This window comes from Sciurus carolinensis, chromosome 1 (genome assembly GCF_902686445.1).
Source record: "Sciurus carolinensis chromosome 1, mSciCar1.2, whole genome shotgun sequence".
In the NCBI taxonomy this organism is placed as follows: domain Eukaryota; kingdom Metazoa; phylum Chordata; class Mammalia; order Rodentia; family Sciuridae; genus Sciurus; species Sciurus carolinensis.
This window is the reverse complement of record NC_062213.1, coordinates 85,188,953-85,198,728: the sequence shown is the minus strand read 5'-3', so window position 1 is coordinate 85,198,728 and position 9,776 is coordinate 85,188,953. Positions and strand designations below refer to the sequence as shown.

The 9,776-nt window shown below is 36.3% G+C and overlaps 1 non-coding gene across 1 annotated transcript; it reads right to left on the bottom strand.

The window, feature by feature from the left end:
- Nucleotides 1–8,946: 8,946 nt before the first annotated feature.
- Trnav-cac (transfer RNA valine (anticodon CAC)) lies at nt 8,947–9,020 on the bottom strand. Its single transcript has one exon. It is a non-coding gene; the product is annotated as a tRNA-Val (tRNA).
- Between the last annotated feature and the right edge of the window lie 756 nt (nt 9,021–9,776).

The window sequence follows — 9,776 nt, the reverse complement described above, 5'->3', positions numbered from 1 at the left end:
ACAAACATATGGAAAAATGTTCAACATCTCTAGTAATAAGAGAAATGCAAATCAAAACCACCCTAAGATTCCATCTCACCCCAATTAGAATGGCAATTATCAAGAATACAAGCAACAACAGGTGTTGGCGAGGATGTGGGGAGAAAGGTACACTCTTACATTGCTGGTGGGGCTGCAAATTAGTGCAGCCACTCTGGAAAGCAGTGTGGAGATTCCTTAGAAAACTTGGAATGGAAACACCATTTGACCAGCTATCCCACTCCTTGGCCTATACCCAAAGGACTTAAAATCAGCATATTACAGAGATACAGCCACATCAATGTTCATAGCTGCTCAGTTCACAATAGCCAGATTGTGGAACCAACCTAGATGTCCTTCAATTGATGAATGGATAAAGAAAATGTGGTATATATATACAATGGAATATTACTCAGCCATAAAGAACGATAAAATTATGGCATTTGCAGGCAAATGGATGAAACTGGAGAATATCATGCTAAGTGAGATAAGCCAATCTCAAAAAACCAAAGGAAGAATGATATCGCTAATAAGTGGATGATGACACATAATGGGGGGTGGGAAGGGTTAGTGTTGGGGTTGGAGTTGGGTTTAGGGAGGGGGGCAGGAATGGAGGAAGGAAGGACTGTATAGATGGGGGGGGAGGGTGAGAGGGGAGGGGGGGAAGGGAAAAAATGGCAGAATGAATCAAACAACATTACCCTATGTAAATTTATGATTACACAAATGGTATGCCTTTACGCCATGTACAGACAGAGAAACAACATGTATCCCATTTGTTTACAATAAAAAAAAATACAAAAAACAATAAATGTTGGTGAGAATTTAGGGAAAATGGTACACGCATATGTTGTTGATAGGACTGCAAATTGGTACAACCACTCTGGAGAGCAGTATGGAGATTCCTTAATAAACTAGGAGTGGAACCACCATTTAACCCAGCTATCCCACTCCTTGGTATATACACAAAGAAGTTAAAATCAGCATACTCAGTGACACAGCCACATCAATGTTTATAGCAGCTCAAATCACAATAGCTAAGCTATGGAACCAACTTAGATGCCCATCAACAAATGAATGAATAAAGAAATTGTATTATATATGTACATAATTAAATATTATTCAGTCAAAAAAAGAATGACTTTATGACATTTGCTGGTAAATGGATGAATCTAGAGACTCTCACTGTCCTCTGTAAATATATGACTACACCACAGTGCATCTCACCATCATGCACATACTCAAGACTGGGGTCTTAATTAGAATAAGATATATTCCAAGCTTGTATAAAAAGACCAAGTAAAATTTTTAAAATATAAGTAAATGAATAAATAAACAAATATGTGCTTCAACCCTCATCCATGATTTTGGAAACCCAAGAGAAGGAGAATTCATTATATTTATTCATACACTTATTCTTTCTAGTGTTCTTCCTTCCTTCCTGATATTCTGTTCTTTATTATTTCCTTTTTTTTTCAGGTAACCTCTTTAGCAATATTAAAAATTATATCCACCAGTGACAAGTTATCTTTATTCCTTCAACTGGAAATATCTTCATTTTATCTTCATTCCTGAAAATGAAAACAAAACATATTTATCTGTAAAGAAGTTGAATGAACAGTTATATCTGCCTTTAAAAAATGTTTTGCTTCTTATTTTTGGTCTCCAAGGTTTATGATGAGAAATGCATTACCCATATCAGTAAAATTTTATTTCCTCTATTTGTGGATTTGTTTAAAATTTGTTTCCTAATCTTGTTCAGTACTTAGAGTTTTTATTGTGTTGGTTTTGTTTTTTTGTAAGATTATCAAGTTTCAGTAATTATTGTTACTTTTCAGTTCTTCCCTCTTTCTCTTCATCTTTTGAACTCCAATGATGTGAATGTTAAAATTTGTTGTTTCCCACAGACCAATGAGGTTTTGTTGTTTGTTTGTTTTTAGTCTATTTTCTCTCTGTGCTTCTGTGGAAAAATTTCTATAATTCCATCTTCAGGTTTATTGATACTCTTCTCTGTTACTTCTATTTTCTGCTTATCCTATTCATTAAATATTTTTTTTAAAGTTGCAAATTTTCAGTTGCAGATTTCAGTTCTAAAATTTAAATTTATCCCTTCATTTTATCTTTTAGCTTTTATGGAAGTTTTTGTTTCTTTGCTGAGCCTTTTCTTTTTATCTTCCAATTGAAGGCTGTAGTTGCTAATTAAAAGTTCTTATTGTGCTCTAAAATCTTTGTCAGATATTTCCAACATCTCTCTCTCTCATGCAGTGTTGTCATATGTTGAATTTTTTCAATCGGTTTACAATTTTTCTGATTCTTGGTATTTTCAACTGTAACTTTGATATTTTGGATATTAAGCCATAAGACTCTGGATCTTATTTAAATCTACTCTTTTATCTGGCTTTCGTTGTTGTATTGCTGTGGTAGTAAATGGAGAATTCCACCTCATCACTGTCAAGTTTCTCACTTGGTCTCCATGGACACTCCATGGAGGTTATCTTGTTATTACTGGGTGGTGGGAGTTTTGCCTGCCTATTGGGCGAGGGGTTGAACTGCCTCATTACTGCTCTCCACATGTCTTCCATGGACACCACAGGAAGTCCCTGGCACCACTTCACAGTGCTTAAAATCCTTCCTCAAATAAAGCTCTTTTACCACTCTAGCCAGATGGGAGAGGGACACCTTGTTCCTACTGGGCTTAGATAGGTCCATGTGTTTTCCCATGATGTTTGAATGAAAAAAAGTGGTTATTGTCTAAAAATTTTCTATCTTGTGAGGCTTTCTTATTTTCTGTCCTCTCTCCCTTTTCCCAATTCCCATTTATTTTTGGCATGTGGGACACTGTCATCTTTTCAATATGAAAAAAACAGCAACTTCAACACAAGATAGAAATCTGAAGTGTAGGCTAAGACAAAATCAAAGGTAGGGAGGAAAAGCAATAACAAAAAAAGATAAGATATTGTAAAAAATAAAAGGCAGAGGTGTCTTATTGCTCCTCTTCTGGAGAGTGACTCCCATTTAGGTGATGGCATATGTATTCTCACATATCAGAGATGTCATTCTTTTTTTTTTAGAGGGGGATAAAAGGCAGGGATGAGGAGGGAACTTCTGGAAGCTTAGTGACCAAGCTTAGTCTACTCCCTTTTGATTACCTCTTCCATCAGGGAAATAATGCACTGTGTGAAGAAGTATGGCAGAAAGGGGAAGGATTCACATCTGCCTCAGTGAACAGAACCCTCCAAGGGAGAAAAGAACTCAGGATAGATGAGAGGGAGACTGACAATGAAAATAATAATGTCAATTCCTCTGCTGAACCTGAGGGATGAAGCATGGAAATGCCTGAAAATGACCTTAAAAAGTATGGATTCTGTTGAAAGGGGTAATCTGAATCATGGCCAATCTGACTCCCCTGGCTGCGTTTGTGCTAGGAGTAGCATGAGTGAAGGTACAGATCAAGATGTCCCAGTTGCTATGGATACGCTTGCCAGGGGGCCTACCTTGGAAGGTGTGAATCTGTATCAGTTGATGCCTTGAGTTCAGCATCTTCTCCCAGGGACAGAGAATTCTGAGTAAAACAGGATGACCCTAATATCTTGCCAGGCCTGTGACCTTCAGATTGCTTGCTTTGCTAAAACTTTCCAACAATTAACCTTTTGATGATGAAACCTATATAATAAATCTGCTGAGCTGGCTCTGCATCAGTCAAGCTTCACCAGGGCTTGACTACCCACCTGGGCCCAGCTTTTTCTCCCTACATTTGTCTTTTCTTCATTCCCCATCACTCTCGCGCATCCGGGATCTCCTTAATTAACATTCATGGCTTGGAGAGATGAGAGGGTCCCAGAAGATTCCCCTCTTTAAAACTCCTAGTATGGGATATGCATCCCATCACTGCAAGTGACTTCTACCTGCTGCTGCCTTTGACCTCTTTCTAATTGGGCTTCCCAAGGTTGCAACTGTCCACATTTCCAGCACCTGACTGGTTCTAAATGGGGTCTGGATGAAACCCAGCTTCTTGGGAGAATTTTTTTGGAAATAGGAGATATTAACTTGACAGATATGAGAAGTGGGAGCCAGATGGAAATACAGCACCCACTTCCAGAAAGGAAGAAATCTAAGTTTATCAGAATGAAAAGAGAGGGGAGACATTCTACGCATATTTACTGAGTGCCTACAATGTATCAGGCACTATTCTACACCCCTCCCAAAAGGAAAAAAGAAAAAAGAAGAGAAGAGAAAGAAAGATGCAGCAAACACAAATTCTGAAGAAAAAAAAGGAACGACTGAAGGCTGACAGAATCAGGAAGACTGAGGTGATGGGGAGCTGCGTTAGGTTTCTTCTTCAGCCTCCTCACCAAAATCCTCTTCCTCTTCTGTGGTGGCATTCTGGTGCCTGTGACCTGAGAGAAAGCTTTCCTGGGGCTTTAAAAAAATCTGCTTTTCTGGCTTTTTCAGCCTTAATTAGAGGATATATGAAGCAAAGGGAAAATCCAGGAACTTGCTGTAATGTAATTTCCCTTTCCTAGGGTTGTATGAGTACCTGAGTTGTTTCCTTAACGCTCAGGGCATGAGAAAGAAGCTTATAGTTTTATGAAGGTTATACGAACCACAGAGATGTTATTGCTCAACCCACAGGTTTCTTTTCCAGATGGCAGAGTCGGCTGACTGCTCAATTTGGCCCAGTGGTCTTTTTCATTAGATTTGTGATCAAAGTACTAAAACCTTTTTGTAGATTCTGGGAACTCCCTTACAACAGTCCTGTAGTAGGAGAGGAGCCATGCTCCGGGGTAAGCAGGTGAGTCCAACCTACTCCAAAGGCTCTCCAACCCTGTTTCTATCTCTAGCTTTACAAAGTTTCTGAACTTCCCTGTTTTCTTGTTGTACACCCAGAAGCACTTTCCCACATTTCTTTCCTCTTTAATCATTCATTTTTTATTCAACAAAGCTCAGTTGAAATGTTTACTACAAGGGAGGCATTGCTATAGCAACAGGAAAAACAGTGAATGTGACATATGAAGTTTACATTCTCACTCTAGTATAATTATTTCAGAGAGCCTTAGAAGCCCAGTTCTGTCCTCCCTTTTCTAGGGATGGAGTGGGAGATAGGAGTGCAGTATAATTAGAGTTTTTAAACTTCCTTTGATGGAATACAGTACTAATTTCATACCATTACATGTGCCTGGTCACATTTGTGTTTTGAGTCCCCATTCATCATCTGTTCAACTTAGAAATCAAAGAATACATTCATCTAGAAGAGGGTATCTCAGAAGGTAGAAAAAAGCAAATCCCTTGTCCTGGCATTTTAATCCAACCACCTTCACAGTTGACTGTAAAGGAAACCGATTAACAGACTCCCATTTAGTAACTTTCCCTAATTATTTTCAACATCTTAGATAGATAGATGGGGTTCAAGTGGCCAAAGGTATTTTATTTTTCTTGATATTTTTTATTGACACAAATGTAGGTTTGAAACCATAAGGAAATGTAGAAATATGTGTCAAATTTTCCTAATGGTAACATTAAAGAATTGTGGTATAATGTTATAAATAGGATATTGACCTTGGTATAATCTACCAACTTTATTTAGATTTCCCCAGTTTTACTTATGTGTGTGTGTGTGTGTGTGTGTATGTGTGTATACATATACAAATAGAAAGAATATGATATGATTTTATCACTTGTTTAATTTCTGTCTTCCCACCACCATGAAGATAAAGAACTGAGTCAAATAATGTTAAGTAATATTTGATAATACCAAGGTATTACCACCTTATCACCAAGGTTGACAGGCACACCCTATACTTTTATCATTTACAATATTTTATAAATTATATACAGAGTATGCAACTTTCAGGAATTGAAGTTTTTAATCCTATATATTTTATCCAAGTTGTGTGTAACAAGAATTTAGTACTTTTTGTTGGTAAATTGTTTTCAATGATATGGATGTTATATGACAGTGTGTTTCACTAATTGAAAGTTATATTTTTCATTTTTTTGCCATTATACAGTTTCTATAAACAGACATTATAGGTTTTTGCTGCAATGTTTTCATATTTCTGGAATGAATGCAATTGGTAGGTCATAAGAGAGCAGCATAGTTTTATAAGAAACTATCAAATGGTTTTTCACATTGAACATTTATACATTTCCATCAGACATGTATGAGTGATCATTTCTCTATATCCTCACCAGAATCTGGTGTTGTCTTTCTTTTTAATTTTAGCTTAAACATGATGTTTTATTACTTGTTTTTTCTTTGCTCTGGTCCTAATTCTTCTGCTTTTGTTTCCTTGAATTTCTGGGAGTTAGAGACCATAATTTAAGACCCTATCTTGGTTTACTGACATAGTTCTTGAGTACATACCTCTACAGTTTTTGTAGTGGTTGCCCTGGACATTGCAATATATATGAGACTGCCTTAGTCCCCTTGTGCTGCTATAACAGAATAACAGACAGAAATTTCTGAAGAAAAAAAAAATTATGTCCTTACAGTTGTTGAGGCTGGGAAGTTTAAGCTCAAAGTGCTACCATCTGATTAGGGCCTTCTGGCTATGTCCTCATATGATAAAAGGCAGGAAATGCAAGTCAGCACGGCACAATGAAGCCTCTTTTAGGAGGACCTTAATCCCATGCAGAGAGGAGAATTGTCTATTCACCTCTTGACACTATCACACTGGCAACACTTGAGATATGAAGGAGATGTAGGCAAACCATAACAGCAACTTCATCACGAGCTACAGATATCAACAAGTTACCACTTTCTGTGCAGTGTGGAAACTTTATTTCCTCCCCACTTTATCATTTATCTTGCATATTGGATGGTATTATAATAATTATTTTAATGATTGAATATTATTTGTCAAACTCATGAAATGAAAAGTCGGCTATTTTAATACAGCCAAATTTCTGTTCATCCTGGTACTCTGATTCACTTCTTTTCTGTTTTGGAGATTTGCTTTTAGCCAATCTTAAGGAGACAATTGAAAAACTCAGGTTTTCTTTATGTAGAATATCTTGTTTTGACAGTTTTTCTTTCTGTTCCTAAAAAGTGTGACGCCATGTAATTTTTCCCTTCATGGTTTCTCATGAGAAATCTGTTGTTATTTGTTCCCATGAAAGTACCTTTCTCTGGATGTATTTAAACTTTGCTCTTTTTAATAATTTTCTGAGGTATAATGTTGCCTATTTGTACGGATTTATTTGGATTAATCTAGTTTGAGTTTTACTCAGATTCATCCTCCAACTTTTTGTACCTTTTAGCAATCTTGAGAACTTTTCAGTCATTGTTTAAAGTGTGCTTTAATATGGTTTGGATCTGGAATGTTTCACCAAAGTCTTAGGTTGAAAGCATGGTCCCCAGTGCAGCAAGGTTCAGGGATTCAGAGAGCCCTCATGATCCAATCGTCACCTAAAATCCCATCAAATGGATCAATGCCTAAAAATCCATTAAATCCATTAAACTATTAATATTTGAATAGACTAATGGAAGGTGGGACCTAGTTGGAAAAAGAAGGCCACTAGGAGTATGCCCTGGAAGGGTTTATCTTCTCTCCAGCACCTTCTTCTCTCTGTTTCTCTGTCTCTCCTTTCTGGTTACCATGAATTGAGAAGATTTTCTCTGCCACACTTTTCTGTCATGGTATTCTTCCTCACCTTAGGACCATACCAATGGAACCAGCTGACCATGGACCAAATTCCCTGAAACCAAGAGTGAAAATTCATCTTTCTTTTTCCAAATTCTTTTTGTCACATATTTTGGTCGTAGCATAAAAAGCTGACAAACACATGCTTTCAACTCCATTTTCTTTCTTTTTCCTTGAGACTGATAGGATATTAATGTTGAATCTTCTGCTATTGTCCCACAGGGTCTTAAATCTGTGTTCATTTTTGTCGATCAGTTATATCGTTCATACTGTGTAGATTCTATTTTTCCAGTCCAAGTTCATAAATTTCCTCTGTTGCCATTGTTCATTGAGGATTCTGCCTTTAAAAAAACTTGCTTTTGCATTTTTTAGTTCTATTATTTCTCCTTGGTTCTTTCTATAATTTCTATTTCTTTACTGAGATATAGTAGATAAAATGCCTGTTCATTTCTTTTAAGAGACATTGTAATTCATTGTCAAAGCTCTTTATTATTGTTTAAAATCCTTGTCAAACAAGTCCAACATCTGATTCATTAAAGATTTGATGTCAGTTGATTCAAGTTGTTATTTTCTTGGTTTGGAGAATGATGGATGATTTTCCATTGTATCTAATGCATTTTGTTTATTATGTTGGGTCTTATTTTATGTGAAAGTATTCCTCACAAGGTTTAACATATGTCTTAGCCTTCTGTTTTGGACTATCATTACAATGGTAGTTAATTTTCAGAACCTCTAACTATTAAAGTTCTCTGACTTGAATTCAGGGTAATAAATGTATTATTTGATGCCAGGACTAAATGGGACATTATGTACTATAGTACCACTGATCCCTGGTCTAACACATACATAGGAGGTGTCTTCAAATATGTTATCAGTAGACTTTTGCTGAATTTAAATCTGAATTTTGCTTGGTGCTTCCCCTCATGCACAGTGTTGACGAAAGCCTGTCCTTGCTTCCTGTCTTCTCAAGGTATCTTTCCTGGGCAGCTTCACAGAACAGAGTCAGAGTCATGCTGCCCCAGGACTCTTCAGTCAGCATGTAAGTAAAATGGGGTACAATCTCCTGACTCTCCTTAGGAACCTTCAACTACATTCACATTCTCCCCTGTTCCTGCCTTCTTGCTGTGTACTGTGGTCTCTGGCAAGCCCATAAATCTCGTTTTAAAACAATTCTTTTCCCGTAAAATCTCTTCTTTCTCCTCTAAAATTGTTCAAAGCAATTAGCCCCTCTAAATTTGTTTAGTAACTATTAGCAGTTTTATTCTTTTTATTTATTTATTTTTTTTTGTGGTGCTGGGGATTGAACCCAGGGCCTTGTGCTTGTGAGGCAAGCACTCTACCAACTGAGCTACATCCCCAGCCCCAGTTTTATTCTTTTGACAATTAATATAGACTGTATTTTTACTTTTAATGCTCTTTATTAAATGGATTTTTCAGCCTTTTATATTTCTTAAATTTTTAAAATTCCTTCCTCAATTATATTGCAGACCTTTGATGATCTGTGAAAAGCAAGATTTCACTTATTGATGGATTGAAGGGAAATGATGGGTTAAGGGATCCAACCCAGGAAACCTCAGAACTGCCATGTTAATTAATGCTTCTGAAACATAGTGCTAAATAATTTTTAACACTTCCAATAAATATTTGTTGAAATGTGATAAAATATTATCAGAAACAAAATTAAAACCAAGTGCCATCTTCTAAATTGTCAGAAGAGTTATTGCTTTATGAGAGTTATATGATATCCATGCAGCAAGAATTTGTTTGGAAATGTTGTGAATTTCTTGAAGAAAATTCTCAGACTTCTTGTTATTCTGTCTGTGTATACTTAGACTGTAATAGCCTTGCAAATAAAACAAGGTATTACTCATGTCTTAAAGTTCTATGAAGAGGTATAGTAACAAGAGGTCAGATATTTTCTTAAACACTTGAACTAATATTGTCTCAGATTTATAAGCAATAAAATGTGTAAGAAATATGTAAAACATGAAATGAATGACATCTTTAGAATGTCAGTATTTTGTATTTAAGTCATAGTTTCAATTCAAATAACAATAAAATGGTTCATTCTGTATTATCTTCAGAATTTTGTTCAGTGAATGAATCCTGCCTCAT